The 24,277-nt window shown below is 43.0% G+C and overlaps 1 protein-coding gene and 1 pseudogene across 4 annotated transcripts in view; one reads left to right on the top strand and one right to left on the bottom strand.

Annotated features, from left to right (window-relative positions):
- Dlgap1 (DLG associated protein 1) overlaps window positions 1–24,277 on the bottom strand; it is a 763,362-nt gene that overhangs the window by 324,677 nt on the left and 414,408 nt on the right. The gene's annotated exons all lie outside the window — the stretch shown is intronic.
- Window positions 7,781–8,262, top strand: LOC130866713 (60S ribosomal protein L21-like; annotated as a pseudogene).

Here is a 24,277-nt window from a genome sequence, read left to right as displayed (position 1 = left end):
ATTAGCAAATCACACAACAAAACTGAACCTAAAGACTTCATTCTGCAGCTGAACGTTCATCACAGGGAACCTTCGTTTGTCTGATTTCCAAGGAAGACGTTGCCTTGTCTTCTTAGAACCTCATTCTACAGAGCTGGATTGTTACAGACTGAGTCATAACTGTACTGGGAGTTGCCATTCAGTGGGTCTTCAGTTATGATCAACAGACTTGTTCAAATCAAGAGAATTTGACCTCATGCACTTCAACCATTTAACGAAGCCGTGTCTGAAAACAGGCGGCTCTCACAACCAAAGCAAAGCTGGGAACAGCAAATACTCGGCTTTCTACAAAGGAGGATAATTTATATAATTGCTAGGTGACAGAGCTCAGGATTGCTTTAACTCCTTCAGAGGGTTTGTGTCCTCCATTGTTTTAAAAAATACCTTTTTGTTTACTGACCTCTTGTACAGAAAGCATAAAATGAAGAAAACCTTATTCATTTGGTACAGACGGTATGTTTGTCTGGCTTGCTGAATGTGTAAGATTTGTAAGCTTTCTTAGCAATTCTTTTATTAATTATTATTATTATTATTATTATTATCATGTTAATCTATTTCCTTTTTCTGTGTAGATTTCACAATGACTTTAAAAATAAATCATGACACTAGAAATATACTTGTGTAGTAGGAGGAACTCAGGAAATTATAAAAACAAATTGGAAGTTTATATATATAACAAAATTTCCTTATAAATACAATGATGAGGCATGACAATTACTTGGTATGAAATAAGATATCCAGAGAAGGTTCTCGTAGATCTATATCCTCCCTTTTGATATAATTCTAGCATTGTCTTTAAAAATTGACCCCCATTATTTTGGTAACTTCTCTATCTGTGTATGTGTGTGGGGGGCACATATTCTACTAGGTGAATGCGCACGCGTGTATGTGTGTGTGTGTACATGCATGTGTGTGTATATGTGTTGTGTATTATGGTGTGTGAATATGTGTGTAAGGGTGCATATGTGTACAGGACTCCTATTCCTCTGTGTGTATGCGTGTTTGAGAGGGCTCAAGCCTGTGGATGTGGGAGATAAACTTTAGGTGCTGTTCTCCAGATGGTATCTACCTTTTATTTGATATTTATTTTTATTTGATATTTATTTATTTATTTGTGAGTATGTGTGCAGGAGAGAACAACTTCTTGGAGTCAGTCTGCTCCTTCTACCATGTGGGATCTGGGGAGCAGGCTCAGGTTGCCAGGCTTGGTGGCAAGAGACTTTACCCACTGAGGCATCTTGCCCATGCCTACTAGTTTTTTGAGGTAAGATCTCTCACTGGTTTGAAGTCTGCCTAGCAGGTTAGGTTGGCTTTTCAAGTGAGCCCCAGGGATCTTACCATCTATAGCTTCCTGTTTTAGTTAGGGTTTCTATTGCCGTGAAGGGACACCATGACCACAGCAATTCTTATAAGGAACATTTAATTGGGGCTATCTTACAGCTCAGAGGTTTGGCCCATTATCATCATGGTGGGAAGCATAGCAGTGTGGAGGCAGACATGGTGCTGGAGAAGAACCAAGAGTTCTGTATCTGGATCCCCAGGCCGCAGGAAGAGATAGTGAAGCCCTAGGTCTCAAAGCCCACCCTCAGCGACACACTTCCTCAAGGCCACACCTGCTAATAGTGCCACTCGCTAGTCGTCAAGCATTCAAATACATGAGTCTCTGGGGGCCATTGCTATTCAAGCTACCACACCCTCAGCACTGGGATTTCTAAGGTACCTCATCTTGCCTGGATTTTGTTACCCCTGGAAATCGAGCTCCAGTAATCAAGCTTGTGTAGTGAGCAGTTTATCCTATCTCGCCTGCTCTCTCTGGCAATTTCTAACAATCGCTCATAACAAGTCTCAGTGGAGCTCAAAGTTGCCTTTGAAATGAGAGAGGACCCTAAAATACTGAGGAAGAATTTCCCCCTATGTTCTGTGGCTCCTAGGTCTTGAGGAACATTTCATGGGGCAGGGGGAGAGGGGTCAGGGCAATGCTTGGAAGATGCTTGTTACTGTGTTATTCTGCTTAACATGGGCAAGACATGTAGCCTTTTGAAAGCCCGTGCATCCTGCGGTAGAGACCCTTTTAACATTTCATTCTGGGACTTTGAAAAATGATCAGATCATTGAATCAGTTCCCTGTAGTACTTGGACCCTCACCTCACTCATGTGAATGCAGTTTTCTGAAGAAGATTCCCTGCCACTTTTCAGAATGATGGTTCTCAAATACACTGGAGGAGTCGTGTGTCGCTGCTGAGTCTTCCACTTTCCAATCGAGGGGACAGACTGGGATTTGTTCTCTTTCCACCTCAGTCATGAACTTCCCCTAAGAATTCTGGGTCACTATGGATAAGAGGTTTTGAGGCTGCATTTATCTAACCCGAAGTTATAACTATCCAACTTAATTAAATATTTAAAGAAGGTAAAGTATGAGTACAGAAGAGTAATTTCTTTGAAAATTTTCCAGGAAGGTTTGCAAAGACAGTTAGATATGAGGGGTTAAAAGACGTTGCAAACCTTGATGAAGAGCCACAGGCAGTCAGTAGGACTGGACCCCAATCCTAAGTGGTCAGTCCCAAACAAACGCATATAGTTGGAGTAGCCTGTGTGTGTGTGTGTGTGTGTGTGTGTGTGTATGTGTGTGTATGTACACGTGTGCCTGTGTATATTTGTGTTATGTATGCATGTATGTATGTATGTATGTGTTGTGTATATGTACGTGTGTGGGGTGTATGGATGTGTGTGTTGTGTGTGTATATGTATGTGTGGGGTGTATGGATGTGTGTGTTGTGTGTGTATATGTACGTATGTGTGGGGTGTATGTGTATGTGTGTGGGGTGTGTGTGTGTGTTTGAGAGAATGGTAAGAACATGACAGAAGTTGAAGTTGTAGTGGAGGGAGGCATGGATGGATACGATGCAAATATAGAATACTCATCTATGAAAATTTCAAGTAAATTTTAGGAATAGTTACAGAAGTGGATGACACAAATGTACGTATTGAACATTTACAAAGATATTGCACTCAAACTGCTTTGTATGCCTACACCTAAGGAAACTAAGACTTCAGTTTCTAGAAACACATCACAAACATGAACAAAGAGAGAGGGGTAAGTCGTGAGTTCCACGTAGCAGACTTCTTTCTTTCGAAAAGCCTTGCTCTTCAATGAGAAAGATGTACATTATGTTTTTGGATAACTCTAAACGTTTAAGGAAAGCATCTTTAGAGGGTCCTTCATTTATCTTTTATGAAATAGCTTACTAGTTAGATAAATCAGTTTGGGGAATTGTCAACATATGTCTAAATATTTAAAGATATTCAGGGCCAACATGACAGATAGGTTTTAAATTGTACTTATTGTGTGTTTTTTTTTCTTTCTTAACTTCCTTTACTATTTGAGCTAGGCTGGAAGGCAAGGCTTACTGGGAAAGGTGATACAGAGGGGCTTCTGGGATCTCTCATCAAAGCTCCCAGGTGCAGGAGTGAGAGGCAACAGGACCTTCACCCGGGAAGGAGTTGGTGCCTGCAGTGCTGAGTGGTATATCACTGATCGGAGAGATGGCTGGCTGATACCACAGGGCTTTCTCACTGGGAAAGTCAGACTCAAGAATTTCTACTGGGAATTTCACGTTTCTATTTGAATTTGGATATTTGATTCAATGCTCTGAGATGCCCTCCTACCCCATTAAATCCCATGTCATAAGAAAAAATGCTGGCCACGAACACTAAGTTATTTCTTGACCACAGTTTGGAAAACATTGTGAGTAAAGACTGAAGCTGCTAAGGATCGTGTCTCATCCTGTCTACACCAGTGGTCCAAACCAGCTGTGGAAGTAGACTTGCTCACAACATACAGATCTGGTGAGTATTCCAGATGGAAAGGAAGGAAACAGACATTCACTTTGGTCTGAGTCAAAACTGTCCTTGGTGAGGGCCTGGGGATGATTTGGGGAACGAGTGATCTCAGAGACGCTCAGTTCTTGGGTGGGGCACGAGGAAGGAGATGATTCTTAAGCAGGTACAGAAGTGCTGGAAGCATCTGAGGAAATTAAGAACTGGATGGGGAACACATGGTGTTACCCCATTATCCAAGACCAAAGGCAGTCGTGAGGACCACAGGCATCTTCAACAAGGGGAGATCCAGGGGACCTGCAAGCTGGGTCCCTGTCTCTTAGAAGACAATGATGAGCGGGAATGGGAGCAAGCTCCTCTTCCTAAGTCCAGAAGCACAGTCTGTGAGGACAGTCTATATCAGAGATGCTGAGAAAGCCTCGCAGAATGACAGAGGACATTCAGTATGAGCAAACACTTATCTAAAAGACAGAACCCTAGGCAGGCCTGTGACCCTGTGGGCAAAGGCAGTATTAGGGGCTTACTGACTTAACTGGAATTGTGGTCTTCAAGAGTGAAATGTGCTTTGAGCTACAGCCTACATGACTTGCCCCTGTAAATGTTAAACCATCTCTACCTGCACTGAAAGGATTTGTTGACGGATGAAAGCAACAAGCAGTCCCTGCTGTTATTTTTAATGCACACTCAGTGCCAATGTTCCAGGCATTGTACTGACTGAACACAGAGTCAGACAATTCTCTGCTCGCTTGGCTCCTGGGCAAAGTGACAAGAACAGGGCATGCAGAGCCAGTGTGGTGGGACAGAGGGCCAGAGTGGCAGTGGAGCGTGCAACCTAGTTAGCAAGTATAAGTGATCTCATTATGCGTCTTTAGAGGCAACTGATATATGAGAATTAAAAACTATGGCTATTCATTATTGAGTCAACGCCTTGAAAGCAGCGCACGATTAGAGAGGTTCGGTCTCAGCTCTGGCTGCCTGCGACTGAGAAGCCTCACCAGTCTTGAGAAATGACGTTTCTGTGGTGTCTGATGCCTGCTTCAGGTCGGCTGTCACTTCCACAGAAGGGCCTATGTACTTTTATTTATTCTAATCACTTATTTTCTGGACTATAACACAATCATGTTATTCCCCTTTCCTTCCCTACCTCCAAGCTCTCCCACGTACTCCTCGTGGCTCTCTTCAAACTGTGGGCTCTTTCCTCATTAGTTGTTCCATGCATGTATGGATGTATGTGCATACATACATATACTTAACACGAAGCCGACCTGCTCTGTCTGTATGTACTTGTTTGTGTTTCCCCTGCTCTCAGCACGCCTTAGTTGTCTGTAAACCTTTGTGCAGGGTTGAGGCCTTGAGAGCTTCCTGTCCACTCTAGCTCGGCTACTGTCGTTGTTTAACTCATGCTTCAGCGGTCATATTTTTTTAAAAAATTACCTTTTTGGCGGGCGGTGGTGGTGCACGCCTTTAATCCCAGCACTTGGGAGGCAGAGGCAGGCAGATCTCTGTGAGTTTGAGGCCAGCCTGGTTTACAAGAGCTAGTTCCGGGACGGGCACCAAAGCTACAGAGAAACCCTGTCTCGAAAAACAAAAAAACAAACAAAACAAAAAAATTACCGTTTTTTTGCTTGCCATCTTAAGAGGTGATAAAGAAAGTATTTTGATATATCCTCTAACCCTCTTTTTCCTAACCAGAAAACATCCTTAAATGTACCATTCGTATTTACCATTTGATTTTGAATTAAGAAAAACATAATTTTAATACATTATATGAAAAGTCCTAAACTTACAACAGTATATGAGGCTGAGCAGCTACTGTCGTTGTTTAACTCATGCTTCAGCGGTCATATTTTTTTAAAAAATTACCTTTTTGGCGGGCGGTGGTGGTGCACGCCTTTAATCCCAGAATTTGGGAGGCAGAGGCAGCCAGTTCCTCCAGCTGTCCTTCAGTGTATCACTCACAGGCTGCGGTGTTTGCTTTACGCTGCACACTCGCAAAGGTGCCTTTTTGGTAATTTTATATTTCTGTTTACCACGAGAATGCCGAACATAATCTATATTAGAGATAGGCATTGCACACATAAGCTTTTCCTCTTGACTAGATAATCATACTGTGGTGTGCTTAACCAGCTCTGAGTTTCCTGGGAGAAATATGTCCCCTCAACATCTTTAGTGCTGGTGGAAAGTCAGGCTCCACAGGGATAAACTGTAGCGTTCTTCATCTCTGATAGTTCTATTGGGCTCAATGGGAAATTCTTGGGAGTGATCTTTCTGACAGTATGGAGACAGGAAGTCACTGTTTGCTGCTTTCTCATGATTAAAAGCTCACTGGTAATAGACCATAAGAATGAAAAAATGTCGCGTGTTTTCCAGCACTCTTAGCTGTTCTGTTTTTTTTTTTTTTTTTTTTGTTTTTTTTTTTTTTTTGTTTTTTTTTTTTTTGTTTTTCGAGACAGGGTTTCTCTGTGGCTTTGGAGCCTGTCCTGGAACTAGCTCTGTAGACCAGGCTGGTCTCGAACTCACAGAGATCTGCCTGCCTCTGCCTCCCGAGTGCTGGGATTAAAGGCGTGCGCCACCATCGCCCGGCTTTAGCTGTTCTTAAAGACTAGCTAAAACACCGATTCCCAGTGTACATGCACACTGCCATGCCTTTATCTGAATGCTAACACCACACAAAGGCAGAGATTGCAGTTGCTGTCTTATGCTCAACCAGAGCTTCTCCCCCACATCTCTGTTCTCAAAGAAACGAAGACAGAATACAATTGCTGACAATCTCTGTTAGCAGAGTCCACCCTAGAATGACAGGAAGTTGAGAGAGAATTTTAGTGTTTTAAGGAAAAGCACTAAATGTGGTTGAATTTTTGTTTTTTAAAAAACCAATTGTTAACATGTTCAGCCATTAAGCTCTGTTGCTTCACTGATGAAAACAGAGGCAGAGACCCATAGCAGAGCCCTGGGCTGAGCTCCCAAAGTCCAGTTGAAAAGGAATGAGAATATGAGAAAAGAGGTCAAGACCATAATGGGTTCATCCACTGAAACAGTTTATCTGAGCTAATGAGAGTTCACCAACACAAGCCGGACTGGGAAGGAAAAAGTATAGGTCCAAACTAGTCCCTCTGAATGTGGTTGACAGTTGCATGGCTGGGGCAGACTGAGGGGCCACTGGCAGTGGCACCAGGATTTATCCCTACTGCATGTACTGGCTTTTTGGGAACCTATTCTCTTTGGATGGATACCTTGCTCAGCCTAGGTATAGTAGGGAGGGCCTTGGACCTTCTCCAAAGCAATGTGCCTTACCCTATCTGAGGAGTGGATGGGGGTGGGGTGGGGGGGTGGGTGAAGGGAAAGGGAAGAGGGGAGGGAGTGGGAACTGGGATGGTGTGTAAAATGAAAAGAGATAGGTTTTTTTTTTTTTTTTTAAGTTCTGTTGCTTCTTACAGGCTAAATTCAAACTGGATAATAAGATAAATTAAACAAAAGCCAAGTGTTTGACTCTATGACTTTAGGTGGATAATAGTTTCAAAATATTCGTAGTGGACTCTGAACCAATTAAAACTAACAATAGCTTCTTGGAACAATGGCAGCATGAGTGACCATGGGTGACTAGGCATCTTTATCATCTTCCGGTGTTTGCCTACACAGCTTTGAGAAGTTGATTAGGGAGCTGTGTGTGCATCAAGCCTCAGTGGAGTGACTCACACCCTCCTAGATAGAATAGAAGGCTTGCAGAGATACTCATATTCCAAACCTATGAAAGTATTGGTGAAATCAGAATAGGAATCTTTCTGGTGGCATCGATAGAGTATGAAAGTGAGCACTAAGGCAAGGCTTGGCAGAGATGGGACATGAGTGCTTTAAAACCTTCAGGGAGACAGCTGCGGTAGCCATCTTTCAGTAACTCGCCAACATGACAAACATAAAGGGAAAGAGGAGGGGCACTCGCTATATGTTCTCTAGGTCCTTAGGAAACATGGAGTTGTTCCTTTGGCCACGTACATGCGAATCTACAGGAAGGGCGATATTGTAGACATCAAGGGAATGGGCACTGTTCAGAAAGGAATGCCCCATAAATGTTACCATGGCAAAACCGGAAGAGTCTACAGTGTCACCCAGCATGCTGTGGGCACCATTGTAAACAAGCAAGTTAAGGGCAAGATTCTTGCCAAGAAAATTACTGTGCGGATTGAACACATCAAGCACTCGAAGAGCAGAGACAGCTTCCTGAAACGGGTGAAGGAGAATGACCAGAAGAAAAAGGAAGCCAAAGAGAAGGGCACCTGGGTTCAGCTGAAGTGCCAGCCTGCTCCACCCAGAGAAGCACACTTTGTGAGGACTAACGGGAAGGAGCCTGAGCTGCTGGAGCCCATTCCCTACGAATTCATGGCCTGATGTACAAAAGACATAAAAGACCTAAACTGGAAAAAAAAAATACCTACAGGTATCATTGCTTGTGGGAATAACAGGGAGTCACACTGCTAATCTTGGTTTTGACCCATGAATTGCTTGAGGATGAGGCAGTGAAACGCTCAAGAGTTTAGTTTCTCCAGCTGTGAGTTGGAAAGCCGTAAGTGAGCACAGGCAGGGCAAGGCCATTAGAAAGCTGTGGGTGGAGAATGACTTCAGGTAAACTGGTGTTCTGCCTGGCAACCAGGAAGTTCCCTAGAAACCTACTTTGTGCCCCACTGGGAACAGTTGGCTATGTCCTGTCTAATCCTTTAGGATGAATTCTGAATCTTAATGTGCATTTGTTTGTTCCCGGCCGAGTGTTCAGCTAATCAGCGGTACTCAACAGATATTTGTTGGATGAACTGATTCTGCATATATTATATCATACAAAAACTAACCCCCCCTTCTCTGAGGGTGGGTGATAGGGATAAGAAGTAGCAAGTGTGCAAAAAAGAGCAAGAGGGATCATTACTAGCCCGAGCTGCTTCTCTGTGGAGACACATATTTCACAGGTGTGACCACTGACCCGCAGACCACTCAGAATGGCCAAGGAGGCATTTGCTCAGTTATAAGGTGCTGGGCTGGTCGAATACTGCTCACCATGAAGTTAACACATGGTTCAGCGCATGCTGAGGATAACAATGCACTCGATATCTACCATGCTTCCAGCTGATATGCTGACATCTTCAAACCATGGATACATAGTTTTAAAATCTGCAATTAACTATTAGATATTTTATTCTGCTCGGGCCCATCTATATTTTGAAAAGAAAAGATCGTTATCCATGTTGCATGACTATCTGAGCGTTAATAAACCAAAATGTAATTTCTTGTATTCCCAACAACTCTAGTGCTATTACTTAATATGCTTTATCATTTGAGATAGGGCAACTTTAAAACACCTCAGATGCCTGTCAGCATCCCAGCTCACAGGGGACTCTGCTCCAAGATGAGGCAGGTAAGTGTGAGCAAGTCAAGTCTCCTTCTTATGTCTGTTTCTGGGCTTTAAAAATAGTCTGAGATGAGGCTAGACTTCTGGTTTGTAAAGAGCTTCTGTCAAGTTCAAAGAGCTAGAGAAATCAAGTTGGAGATCTCTATCTCATCATCGTGCTTGCTTGGTTATTTCTCGGCCTCTTGTGTAAACTTCTCTTTACATTTTATTTGCAATGCTAAGCATCCAACCCAAGATCTTGTCCATGCTGGACAGGTACTCTATCCCTGAAAAAGACCCTCACCCTTCAGTTCTTTTGAGCTAGGGTCTCTCTGCAGAGCCAGAATAGCCTTGAACTTTCGACCTTGCCATTTCAGCTTCCCTATTATTGGGATTGCAGTCATGCATTACACACTCACTTCCAAGGAACTTTTGCTTACAAAAAGGTTTCTGAAATGGATCATGGAACTGGACATCCTTAGGGCGGTTATAGCTATATGGTTCCATAGTCTTCGGTTCCTCTGTGGTTCTAGGAGGGCTCATTAACAGGAAGCACTACTTGGAATTCTTTGCAGGAAGTTTTCTATGGAGTTCTCAGTTAAGTGATAAATGTTTCTATTAAACATAGCTTCTATTTAGAACCCGGAATGGCCTATTAAGGCACCTGAGCTTTACTTAGGAGGCACAAATTTACCTTTTGTTCTTCATAGCCTGATTAATAAATAGAGAAAACAATTGCTCTTTCTATTGCTGGGTAAAAAAACAATATATATTCTTTTGGACTTGGACCAAAATTCTAAAATAGGTCAAACCTTAACTGAAAGGAGAAAAATATCTTATGGTTCAAATTCTCATTAGTGTTGCTCCTTAAGCTAAATTTACCTCTTGAGTTAGCCTTCTATTTATGAATATACTGTGACTGAAAAAAATGTTCTCTCCTTAATCTACCACCATATGGCTTACTTGCCTAAAAGCATTATAATAAAGATGACTCCCCCTAAGAAGAAGCCAAAAGAATCGTATTCAAATAAGTGAAAAGTGGAAAACTCATTGCTAGTATGAACTAAAAGAGACTACATTTTACTCTTGTAATGTGATGGCTGGTCTTGATTATCGGTTCAACGGGACTGAGAAGAGCCCAGGATGTAAGTAAGGCGCATCTCTGGGTATATATGTGTGGAGGTTCAGAAAGAGAGAGAGAGAAAGAGAGAGAGAGAGGGAGGGAGAGGGAGGGGGAGGGGAGGGGGAGAGGGAGGGGTGGGGGAGGGAGAGGGAGGGAGGGAGGGAGACAGAGAGGACTAAAGGGAGGAGAAGAAACTTGCCCTGGGTGTGGGCAACCTCATTTCACAAGCTGAGGCCTCAAAGGTCCTCAAAGAGAAGAGAAAGCAGCTAGCAAGATGCAGGCAATCCCCTCCTTCCCTCCATTGCTCCATCCCTCTTTCCCTCCTTCCCTCCATCTCCTTGTGCCATGCACTGAAACGCTCTGCTCAACCTCACCATCACCACAAGGATGGACTAGGACTTCGGAAACGATATACGAATAAAGGCTTCTTCCCTTGTTTGTGTCTGCGTCACAACCATGCAAAGCGCAACTCCACACCAACTCTACCTTAAGTAAAAGCCTTTCCCAGCTGGGCTGGAGAGATGGCTCAGTGGTCAAGAGCGCTTGCTGCTCGTGCAGGGGACCTGTGTTTGGTTCCCAGCACTCTCATGGTGGCTTACAACTGAATGTTCTAGAGAACCTGACACCCCCTTCTGACCTCCATGGGCGCTGCATGCTGTGGAGCATGTAGTATAACCAATAAACATAGTTATGTGTGTGTGTGTGTGTATAACACACACATATATATATATACATGTATATATATATATATATATATATATATATATATGTATGTGTGTGTGTTAATAAGTCTTCCCTTCCAATTGGTACCAAGATTTCTTCTCTTTGCCACTCAGAGGTAATTGTGCTTATCTACCTACCATTTATTTTTGAGAAAATATGTGCCCTCATTCTTAGTGATTTTCCTGTTTACATTGTTAACTGCAGTCTTTATGTTGTCCAATAGTTCTCCGTGTTTATTCATCACATCTAACAAAACTGGGTCCTTCCACTAACTTCTTCCCACCCCTTCCTTCTTAGGCCCTGAAAACCATTGTTTATTTCATAAGCTTTTCTAGGAATGCAACAGTTTTCTATACCATATGTAAATGGTCTCAAGGAATATGTCTCTTTCCATGCCTGTCTTACTTTGCTTATCATGATGTCCAGTGTCATCCATGCAAATTCCAGGATTTCCTCTTTTAAAAGGTTCAGTGGTAGCAGTGTGTGTGTGTGTGTGTGTGTGTGTGTTTCACATTTCTTTTGTCTATTCATTCATTAGTTTGATTTCACATCTGTGCTTGTGTACTGCAGTGGACTTGGGAATGTAGACACTTCTTCAACACAGTTCCATTTTATTTGGGTATGTGTGCAGAAGTGGTGTTAAATGGATCATATGGGAATTCTATTATTAACCTTTTTTTTGTTTTGTTTTGTTTGGTTTTTTTTTTTGTGTGTGTGTGTGTGTGTGTGTGTGTTTTTCCGAGACAGGGTTTCTCTGTGGTTTTGGAGCCTGTCCTGGAACTAGCTCTTGTAGCCCAGGCTGGTCTCGAACTCACAGAGATCCGCCTGCCTCTGCCTCCCGAGTGCTGGGATTAAAGGCGTGCGCCACCACCGCCCGGCTATTATTAACTTTTTTGAGGAACCTTGATGCCACTTTTCCTACAATGGGTGCATTAATTTATTCTTCTCTACAAGGTATAAAGATCCCCTTTCTCCTCATCTTTATAAGATTTACTTTTTAGTAAAAGTAATAGCTGCTCTCACAAGTGGGAAGTGACCCCTCACTGTGGCTTTTGGTTCCATTTCCACGAGCCCCACGACTGTTGGGGTGCTGAGAGCACTTTACTCCCACATGTCTACTGGCCATTCATATGCCCTCTTTGAAAACACCATATTCAAGGTTTTGCTCATTTTCTCCTTCTTATTAGTTTTCTTGCTGGTGAGACTATGACTCTTTAAACATGACTTTTCATGAACTGAATTTCATTAGGTCAGAAGTGATAGCTATGTGCAAGAAGAAGGGAGCCTAAATCTCTTCGGACTGAGCTTTACTGAGACTTAACGTTGCGGGCGACTTATACAACGGCAGTCCCCACAGAGAAGTTTAAGAGGCGTGTGGCTGAATTGCAACTCTCAAGGCAACTAAGATCAGAAAAGAATGAGACTGAACCTAACCACAAGGCAAACTCCAGTCTCACTGGGAGGTGGAGCAGGCTGGGGCTTCTGGGACCTGCAGAATGTTTGCTTTTGGAAAATGAGGATTGCAAAGAGGGCCAACAAGCAAGACAAGGGATAAAGCAGCCTCCCATGCTACTTCCGAAGTATCAGTTTCCTTCAGGTCAGCATTTCCAAAGCTCACTTTGTGGGAAGTATCTGAAAACCAGGTACCACCTTCAGCAACAATACACACTAGGAAAACCTTAGACCTCGAAAAAGACTGAAAGTCAGTGAAAGTGGAAAATTCCCTGTTGTCTGCTGGGGCAAGATGCCCAACAGCAGAAACAAATACTATAGAAATCTACACTGCACCTCTTTGTGATCCCCTCTGATAAGGGAAATAATGAAAATCCCCAAAGATGTTGACAGACTAATCTCCCAACACCCAAGGGCTTGATTTGCTCCCAACATTGGCCACCTTGGAATATGCTCACTCTGCAGCAACCCTGGGTGATTACTGCCAGCTCGCCCAGGGCAGTGACGCTGGCTGCTTCAGAGACACCCACGGTTACAGTAGCACGTGCCAAGCCAGCTTGCGTGCCCGTGCCTTCCCAGAGAACAGAGCAGCATATGGAGGGTTTGGGCTCCCTGCCATCTGTCAGGAGTGGGCAGGACAGTGCGTGCAATTCCAATCTGAGCCAGTGCGCAGGAGATAATGATTTCCACAGCAAAGGGTCTGCTGGCCTCAGATAAGGACAGTTTTCACACAGGAATGGTAAGAAGTCACACAGCACATGTACCTTGGCCTCAACTCCTCAGGGTCATCACCCATGTGGCAATGAAGAGAAGCCATCCTTATTTATTGCTGCTGTGTATGGAGCTTGGCCATCCACTCCCGGGTTGTATGAAAGGACCATGGCCATTATTATTGTAAATGAAAACAAAGCCGACATTTGCTGAGTCCTTCAGGGTGACTCTCTTTTTACTTCCCAAAGCATGTGTGAGGAAATCTCCTTCTCCAGGGACTCAGACACATACTTCACTCTCTTCTCCCGACACCTGGGCTCCAGCCAGAGAGCCAAGGAAATGGCAGTGGGCATTACTTTCCCCAGGAAACTGGTTTGCAAGTTTTCTAGCATCCGTTTTTTAAAATTGCTTTATATTTTATTTTTATCATTTTGAGACAAAGTCTCACGTAGCCCAGGCTGACCTTGAATTTGCTGTGCAGGAAGACCTTGAACTTCTGACCTGCTTCCACCCTCCATGTGCTAAGATTACAGATTTTATGGCATGCTGGAACTCAAACCCAGGGCTTCATGCCTGTGAGATAAACACTCTGTTTATATATATCTGGCTATATCCCCAGGTCCTCTAGAATTATCATCATCACCCATGAATTTCATCTTTTTTTCTGGTTTTGGACCAACATCTATAAATGACCAAATGAAATGGTGTAAACATACAATCAACACACAAAGATGTCCTGTAACTGGCCTGGTAAGGAAAGGACATTCCAGGAAAACTGTCATGTCCCCTCACTTTGGTTATCAGACTATTGAAAACTTAGTCTCTCCTATTTTTGGTCTTTAGCTACTAACTTGTCTATTTCAGTTGGCTTATCAAGGATGGGTAGATGAACCTGGCTTGTGGAGCCTAGGCTATGGCTCCTAAGTCTAGTAACAGTGGTAATGAATGCTATATTAGGTGCTTACTAAGACTGATCATCAAAGTCTTTGAAACTCCTGAACTAGTCCTACAAAATACCTGCCAATGGGCTAGTTATTGAGCTGCACTGAAATGTAAAACTTGATGTTTCAGACATCCTGCTGATGTTCTTTGTATCTAATAATTCACAAAATCACTAGAAGAATTCAGTGTGATAAGTACTGTCAATTTCCCTATTTTACAAATTTCAAACTGTAACATAAAGAGATAAAGTCCCTCATTAGGTACATGGTGGGGATGAGGAAGCCGGCAAGGAAGCCTAGCTACATCTGCTTGATGTTATTCCCCCATCTCATCTGGGAGCTGATGCTTATGGCAGGATGTGGGGAATAAGCTCAGAATGTTGTCAAGGGTGTGCCCAGAGAAGGGCAGGAAGGGGACACAGAGAGTGTGCAGGGGTGTGCCCAGAGAAGAAGGGCAGGAAGAGTAAACCCAGAGGGTGCACAGGGGTGTGCCCAGAGAAGAAGGCCAGGAAGGGGACAGAGAGAGTGCACAGGGGTGTGCCCAGAGAAGAAGGCCAGGAAGGGGACAGAGAGAGTGCACAGGGGTTTGCCCAGAGAAGAAGGTCAGGAAGGGGACACAGTAGGTGTGCAGGGTGTGCCCAGAGAAGAAGGCTAGGAAGGGAACACAGAGGGTGCACAGGGGTGTGCCCAGAGAAGAAGGGCAGAAAGGGCAAACCCAAAAGGTGCACAGGGCTTTTCTGCTTCATGTGCACTTCATTGAACCTCCCAGAGAGCGAATACAAATAGAACATCTACTGAGGAACGCAGGTATGTTCATTATGGGTCCAGAAGTGAGTCAAGGGCTTCCTGCCCTTGTACCATAGGCAAGAAGTCAGAGGAACTGGAGGTCCACCTTAGGGCAGTGTCTGCAGTTCAAGGAGCATTAATTTCCATCTCCCGGGCACTTCCATAACTCGTTATTTGTCTTCCTTCCGGAGGAGTCTCCTAAAATATTTCATATTATATTCTACATGTATTCATGGGGTAATGATCTGCACTAATGTTTGTAAATGTGTGACATCATTAGACACGTCTCTTAAGCACCCAGGGCATGCTTCACCGAACCAGTACTTCCTATTAGATCAACTGCAGGCTAAGAGACTTTTGGAACTAGCAAGATGGCTCAGTGGGTAAAGGTGTTTGCTTCTAAGCCTGAAAACCTGAATTTAATCCCTGGGACCTACATGAGGAAGGAAGAAGAAAACCTATTACTGCAAGATGTCCTCTGACCTCCACACACATCCTGTGGCACACACATCCTGTTCCTGTCCACAATAAATAAATAAAATCTAATTGAAAAAAAAGAAGAGAAGACTTTGTTTATTGGCCATAATTTGAGTGACTTTTTGCTGCAATATTTAATACAGGTTATGTGGTAAATGTTCTGCCAGAGTAATACTAGTGATACTATGCCTGCTTATAATGTAAACTATACATATATAAATTGTATATTTAAACATATACACAATTTAAATATATAAAATAAATTGTATATATGTTTAAATCAGGACTTGTGGGGGGAAGCAAACAATATTGTGCAAATAATATGTTTTCTCTTCTAGACTCGGGATGCACCATGGTGGTGGCAATGTATCAAAAAGGAGATTTGGTGCCTAGGTTTAAGGAGGCAGCGCCACTGTTTCTTCTTTACAGCCGCCGTCAGTATTAAGGAGGCAGGAGTGATGTACGAGTTCATGTTTACCAAGAATAAAGTGGAGGACCTGCGAGAAGGAGGTGCCTGGTATTAGCATTCTCAACAAGGCTGACAGCTGGCACATTTGCTCTTCGATTCTTTGCAATCATCTCTATTCAAGCTGAAACACACTGTACCTACTATTACCAGGCTGGTGGATTAGATGTGTGCTTGTTGTTCTCCGAAAATCGTGTCTGTTGCCATGAAAACGAAGCACTCCAGACTAAGGTTTCATTTTCTGAACACGTAGGACACTTCTAGTTGCGAATGGATGTATAACTGAATAAGTCATTTAGCATCTGAGCCTCAGTGTCTTCTGCGAAACAGAGAAACTGTGTGAAGCATTGTCCACATTTTCTTTAGCCTCTGACAATTAGGTGAGGAGAGACAGAAACCAACCACTCAAAACAAAACGGGGCACTTAAAAGGGGTAAGTCTTAGGATGCTAGATAGGACGGAATGATAGAACTTCAGATTCGGTCGTGAAGCCATTAAATAGATCTTCTTGACTCTTTTTCTTCAGGCGTTGTCTGTTGAAAGAATTTATCCCCCTTCTCACCTGTTTTATTTTTCTCCCTGCCTTCTGTATTGCTGTGGATCAAAACCAGACCCCTGGAGAAGCGCGGGCCATGCTGTTACTGAGCTACACCTCCAGCTGGAGAGACTTCTCCCTAAGTCACAGCTGGCCCTAAGCATCTCCTTTTTATGTAAAGAGCATACATCTGTGGGTCGAGGGCAGAAAGAGAAAGTGGAAGAAGGGGAACTCAACAAGTGATCTGGGCCACGAGGGCCACGGTATTAGCATCAGACAAGACCTTGGACGAGAGTTGATGGTGGCGAAGACGAGGAAAGGATGGCATGGATGAAAACAAGGATGCCGAAGAGGTCGGGAGGAGGTCACGAAAAAATGTGGCAGACATTAATGATGGGATCTTGGGACCTGCACACAGCATAGCAGCTAATGCTGGCTCTATGTAATGTTCTCACGACACAGGCATAGTCTGCATACGTCAGGCACAAGGGGAGTAGGGACAATTTGAGACACATGCGGAGGAGTGGCAAAATTATATGAGTGGCATTTAAAGAAGGTTCCTAAAATATACACACAGTTGATCAAGAAGGATGGATGGGCTACAGTGTAGCTCAGGGGTAGAGAATTTGTCAATGCTGTAAGAAAACAGGGATGTGGTGAAGTGGCTTAGACTTCTCTCTATGACTCAGTTTCCTAAGTATGTGGGGGTCAATTTAAACTTCTTTTTTGGCACGTAGGAAACACTCAAAATTTGCACGTCCCTAGCTTTGTCTGAGGATCCTGTGGGCAGGATCTCTTTCTTAGCACTAAGAAGTCTGAGAGCATCCAGACCATTCAGGGTGAGCCATTTTCATGTGTAAGCTAACATTCCTTTCGCCCTCTACAAGAACAAAAAGCACAGAGATCCCTGATGAGTCTGAAAGGTAAAGCCGGGAAGTTGTGTTGACGTTAGACTGTGGGTGCTTTTACATTTTGAATGGACTGGTTTGCTAAGAGGGAGCTATTGATAATTTTGCACAAGGGGCGAGGGGGATCCTAATGACATTGTTATCTGAACAAGAAAACATGATCAGGAGAGAAGTTAGACTCTTGCTAGCAAATAGCGACTTATTGAAACAGGTGCGGTACCAGGTGAGAAGAGAGGTACTCCAGAGTGATTGCATGTCCAAATAGCGTGGTACTGTGATAACCAAATGACTTCACATAGGGTGACAGTTAGACGTCCATTGTCAGCTTGACTGGATTTAGAATCAGCTAGGAAGCATCTTTTGGCATGCTTAGGAGAGACGCCTCACCCTGAATGTGATGGTATCAAGGGCTCAGAACGAACACAGATTCAAATGATTCCGCCACCCCTTTCTCGGCATCCTCACGCACAGAGATCCACCACCTGCCAGGGTGGACTGCGGCTTCAAGTTGTCGGTTAAACAAAACGAAACAAAACTCTTCCTCTACTTATTTTCTTTTTGACAGGTGTTTGGTGGTAGCAATGAGAAAGACAACCAATAAGTCCACATGACGTCACTTCCTATGAGGCAGTACCACAATTCCACAGCATCATCACCAGCCTTCTGTAGAAGAGGAACCAGAGGGTCATAAAATCAAGGACAGAGTAAGTGGAACAGCCAGCCATGGACCGGGGCTAACAGCCCTGCCAATCTGTGCCGTTGGCCAGTTCACTGGCAAAGCGTCAGTGATAAGGGAAAGGAGTGCCAGCGGCACTGGGAAACTGAGGGTGTCCATTTAGAGTTGGGAGTTACCTTCTGGATGGATTTTCTGTACATGCTACAGACAAGAAACCTTTCTTTTCACATCAATGATCTTAAATATAAGAGACCATTTAAAAGCGCTCTGAGGCGGAGCTGACAGGAGTGAACAGATCCGTTGTGTTCAGCTGTTTTCACAGGGTCCCTGACACACTGTAGACCAGGTTACCAGCCCACCTCCCCTCTGCCGCCCCGGGCATGCCCAGTTTATGCCGTGTGTTGATGTGGGAGTGATTTCTTTCTAATCTGTTGCTTTCATTGGTTAATTAATAAAGAAACTGTCTAGGCCCATTTGATAGGCCAACCCTTAGGTGGGTGGAGTAAACTGAACAGAATGCTGGGAGAAAGAAGCCTGTCAGTCAGTCGCCATGATTCTCCCACTCCAGACAGATGCAGGTTAAGATCTTTCCTGGTAGCCAGCTCGTGGTGCTACACAGAATATTAGAAATGGGTTAGATCAATATGTAAGAGCTAGTCAATAAGAGACTGGAACTAATGGGCCAGGCAGTGTTTAAAAGAATACAGTTTGTGTGTAATTATTCCGGGTAAAGCTAGCCGGGTGGCGGGACACAGCCCCGCCGCTGCTCCACCACCAGTGTGTATTGAGGGCTGCTTAGTGCTACTCTAATTCACCACGCCATAGGCGTGACGGCTGTGAGGTTCACACCCAGGACTGAAGTCTGGCTCTGTATGTGTGATCTTGAAAGGGTTACTAACATAGTGAATTAAAAAAATAAAACACAAAGGATGCGAGCCTAGACAGCTTTTAAAATTCAACAGATATACCAAAGCAAGTATCAGAACAGGCCCCAGAGATCACGTGAGTTTTTTAGGACCACAACTGTCCGAGCACATGCCCTAGTAACTGAACAAATCGTTCATTCACTGGTATGTATGCATATACGTACATACAAGCACACATGCAGCCATCCTCTGGTCTGTTTTTGGAGACCCATTAGAGAGATGAAAGACTTCCAGGTCTTGGCTCTGCCTCAGAGGAGCTCATCTATAGCCAGCTTTGGACTTGATGAATTTAAGGGGCCCACAGTGGCCCACAACGAGAAGACTGGTGCATGATGGGATATATCCAACTCTTCCGCAGTTTAGAAGAGAGATCTATGCAAACAATTGGGGTTGCAAATTCAAAACAAAGAAGCAGGAGATCTGCTGCCACAGGCCTGAGGGAAGGCTAAGATTTGGTGTGTGTATGTGTGTGTGCGTGTGCGTGCATGCGTGCGTGTGTGTGTGTGTATGTATGCTTGCCCCTGAGGGCTCACATGTAATACAGCACATGTGGGGAGGACAACGATTACTTGAGGGAGGGGTCTTTCCCTTCCATGTGCCAAACCCTGGTCACCAGGCCTGGTGGCAGAGTCTTTGCTGGCTGAATCATTTTACTAGTACAAAGACCTGGCACTTGAAGTAAAAATCAGGACGGTACTCACAAGGAAGCAGAAAATCAGGACGGTGGCTCACAATGAAGCAACCGCTCAGCAGCCACAAGTACCCAGAGAGGACATCTTAAGAGCAAGACTGAAAATGTCTATTTAATCTGAGAACTGGGTTCTTTTGGCTAGATTTACTGTAATTTAAAAAGTTTCAAAATGAATAAAGCATAAATTAGAAGAAAATAAAGAAGGAAATTCATTTTCGGCTGTTCTTTCCAGTTGCTGTTCATTTGACTATGCTGAGGCATGAAAAGTTCTTGAGTCCAGAGAGGAATCTATCCAGATGGATGAGGGGGGTATAGTGGGTACTTAAATCTTTCGGTATTTAAAATACAATCTCATCATCTCTTTCCAACCATGAGGATGAGGGGAGGATAAATGTTCACTCTTTGAGTTCTACTTTCCAGAATAACCATTGCTAATAATTTATGAATCATTTGGATTCTTTGCAAAGTAACCCATGACTCGTTTACGTCACTAATGCCGTGTAATCTTGGGTCTATATGCACATTATCATTGTCTTGTTGTTGTTCAGGCTGCTCTATGGTTTCCTAGGTAACTAAGGAGGATTTTGAACTTCATATTCTTCTGCTTCTGTCTCCCTACCTCAGGGACTATAGGTGTGTGTTCCTGTGCTTATGGGGTACTGGGAATCAACCCAAGGGCTTTGGCATCCCAGAGAGTGAAGATCCCAAGTGAGCTATATCCAAACCCACAATAGCATCCTTCTGAAATTTTAATTTAATTCCTATTTACTATTTATTTTTATTTTATATGTATGAGTGTTTTGCCTGCATGTTCAGTAACAGATCTAGAACAGCAGTTACTACCGGTTGTGACACAACATGTGGGTATTGTGTCTTCTGAAAAGAGGAGACAGTGCCCTTCACCTCTGAGTCATCTTTCCAGCTCTATAACAGTATCTTTGTTATGGTGACACATCACTTCACTCAGTACATTCGTCGTGATTTAACTGGTCCTTTGTGGAGAGCCGATCATTGTGTCTAGCTTTGTTATCTGAGTCATTTCTTACAAATGCAACATACACCTATTGTTATAAATATCCAATTCTATAGGCTAAATAAGTGCATGTAGAATTATTTCAGGGTAAAAGGATATGGACAGATAAAATTGGATAAATATTATCAAATTTCTTTTAAAAAATCATGCACTGAATTTGTTTATAACAGTTGTATATAAGAATGAAATTTTCCTTAACTTTACCAATCCTAAACATGATGAACTTTTAGTTTGATGAAATCAATTTCTCTTTTCTTTCCTTCCTTCCTTCCTTCCTTCCTTCCTTCCTTCCTTCCTTCCTTCCTTCCTTCCTTCCTTCCTTCCTTCCTTCCTTTCTCCCCCGCCCCTTTATTTTGGTTTTTCGAGACAGGGTTTCTCTGTGTAGCTTTGGAGCCTCTCCTGGAACCCACTATGTATATGTAGACCAGGTTAACCTCGAACTCACAGACATCCACCTACTCTGTCTCCCGAGTGCTGGGATAAAGGTGTGAACCACCACCGACTGGTGAAATCAGTGTCTTATTTAATTTTTAAAAATACTTCTCCATTTAATTTTTCATTTTATTATAAATAGGAGTCAGTAGATTTTCATATTTATTGGCCATTTTTATATTCCTTCTGCAAATTTTTATTTACAAAATTGTTCATGTTTATTGTATTAATTTTTTGATTAGTAAGAACTCTATGATCTTTTTGTAGAAATTAATAGTTTGCAAGTCCTATATTATACATATATTTTCCAATTCTTTTAAAAGTTTGTTTGCTTTTACATAGCTAAATTATAAGAATTTCACTTTAAGCTTTGTTTTGTAGCATGCTCATAAAATTTCTCTGTCATGCATGTATGAGGCCTGGGTTCAAATCCCTCCCTATGGTAAAAGGTTCTTGAAGAATACACAGCCAATAGTAAATAAGTAAAAGAAAAAATACATAAAAATACAGTTCTTTACTATTCAATTAGTAATATTAATAATGAATGTAGATGAAATGAGTTCATGATTAGAAGATCACACAGTCTTGTAATTGTTTCAGGGATGTCTAATCAATGGATGCTAAATGTTGGGGGGGTAACAGTCTTCATATGAAAGTATATTTTAATTTTATAATTCTTGTGATGCTGTACTGGCTAGTTTTCTGTCAACTTGTCACAAGTTAGAGTTACCTGAAAAGAGGGAACCTCAATTGAGAGAATCCCTCCGTAAGATCTGGTTGTAGGTCATTTTCTCAGCTAGTGGTTGATGGGGGAGGACCCAGCCATTGTGGGTGGTGCCATCCTTGGACTGGTGGTCCTGAGTTCCCTAGGAACAAGCTGAGCAAGCCAGTAAGCAGTATTTCTCCATGGCCTCTGCATCAGCTCCTGCCTCCAGGTTTTTGCCCTGTTTGAGTTACTGTCCTGACTCGGCTTGATACTGAACTATGATGTGGAAGCAGAAGCTGAATAAACCCTTTCCTTCCCAAGCTGCTTGGTCATGGCATTTCATGACAGCAAGAGTAGCTCTAATAGCACAGACGACAATGTCTTGACCGAGGAACATAGGACTGTCTTCTTGTGTAAAGGATTTTGCTAAAAGTTTTAGAGGCAGATGTGTACATTATGGTACATTACAGACTCGAATGAACACATATAATCACACGTATCAGCACCAGAGACTGACAAAATAAACATTTGCTAAGTGAAGGGATGCTGTCTCCCCATTACATGTGATATATGACTGTTGTATCAACATGAGTCATGAGTATGCCATCGTGACATATGAGCAAAGCAGCTGCTGTGGTTTTTCGTTAGCCTAAACAAATGTTTATCATATCAGCAGAGACGTTTTAAATGTCAGGCCTTCAGCTATAGATGTAATTTAGGATTTAGATGATGATAAAATATATTTTTTTTTAGGATAAGGAAGGTAATTTTGAATTATCCTATTATAGGAGTGTCTTGATATGAAGTTTCACCATGGTAGATTACAAGGGTTACCAACATGTGAGCTCATTATTAAGAAACAGAAATCGCAGCATGCTCATTGTTCCTTAGAGCATTAAGAAGCGTGAATGTTTTTAAATACAATTGAGGCTTAATTAGACTTTTGTGGACCTATATTCCAATGAAAGCATCCTTCCCTGTAAGGTAGAAGACCTTGACACTCATCTGCTGGGAATTATCTCCACTCTGAATGGCTGGCCTCCATACTGCTTGGAGGCTTTCTGTATTCTATGGGGTTTGTTAGATTATACTGCCCCATGGACCTCACTTCATTTTCCCTTCTTCCTGGCCCTCTGTCTGCACTGCTCTTTTCTGACCCTAACCCTAATCCATCTGGACTCAAAGTAGCCATGCTCCTCCTCTATTGACACCAGCATCTTTTGTTTTTTCAAGAAGCCCAATGTGTGGCTTGTGAAATAAGACCCATGAGCATCCCTTCTGATGTGGGATGCCCTCCTGCATGCTGTGAATATGTTTTATCACCACTGGTTAATAAAGAAACTGATCTGATCAACAACCAGGCAGGTAAGAGCCAGGCGGGAAATCCAATCAAAGATAGAAGGAGAAAGAAGGTGGAGTCAGGGAAACACCAGCAGCTGCTGGAGAAGTAAGATGTGAGGCAGTAAGCCACGAGCCTCGCGGTAAAATACAGACTAACAGAAATGGGTTAATTTAAGTTCTAAGAGCTTGTTAATAATAAGCCTGCTCTAATAGGCCAAACAGTTTACAATTAATATTAAGCCTCTGGTGTTTACTCGGGAACTGGAGGGCAGGAGAGAAACCTCCAGTGACACCCTCCACCCATTTACCTGTCATGTTAGTATCTAAGCATTGTTGCTTGCAAGAGTATTTAAACAGAGACATATTTATCTTTTCATTTTGTCATTCTCTTTATAAACATAATAGCCCACATTTACCTGTGGCTTCATGTCTTACAGTTTTTGTTACCAACAGTATACCACTGTCTGAACATGTTGAGTGAAGAAGTATTGAGATAACTCGTGAATTTTAAGGTGATGCGGCTCTGGGAAGCAAGGTGAAATGTCACGTGATCTTGCTCCACCATCTATCTAGAGATCTACCCACCCACAGTCACTCAGCTGTCTCAGTTTTCAAGGCAGCTGTGGAAAGCACTGCAGTGTATAGATCCAGGTTCTGTGTTCTCTGGTTTATGGTACTCACTGGGGCTCTTGGAGCATCTCAAACTAGGAGCAATTACTGTCCTTCGGGAGAGCTTTCAAAACAAGATACTGGAACAAACCACTTCAAGTTATTATTTTCAGAACATATTAAGAGAAAGTAAAAAATATCTAATAATACCAATACAAATAATTAGATGAAGACACTGAGAGTTACTGTGTGCCAGGCATAGCTGCAAGGACTCCAGGTGCATTGATCATTTAACCTAGGCAGTGCTGTGGAGGATACACAGTAATCCCCCTCCCTATTACAGAGGAAAAGAGAGAGCTAGAGAGAAGGGGCATGCTCACAGAGAGACTGCAGGCAAGACTTAGAACCCAGGCTAAACATAGGCAGTCTGGCTATAGGGAGTAGGTCCTCAGCCCCTCTGCTCAGTTATTCCATGCAATTTCCACACCAAG

This window comes from Chionomys nivalis, chromosome 26 (assembly GCF_950005125.1).
Source record: "Chionomys nivalis chromosome 26, mChiNiv1.1, whole genome shotgun sequence".
NCBI classification, from domain to species: domain Eukaryota; kingdom Metazoa; phylum Chordata; class Mammalia; order Rodentia; family Cricetidae; genus Chionomys; species Chionomys nivalis.
Note: the sequence above shows the minus strand (reverse complement) of the source record. Positions and strands in the feature narration are given on the sequence as shown.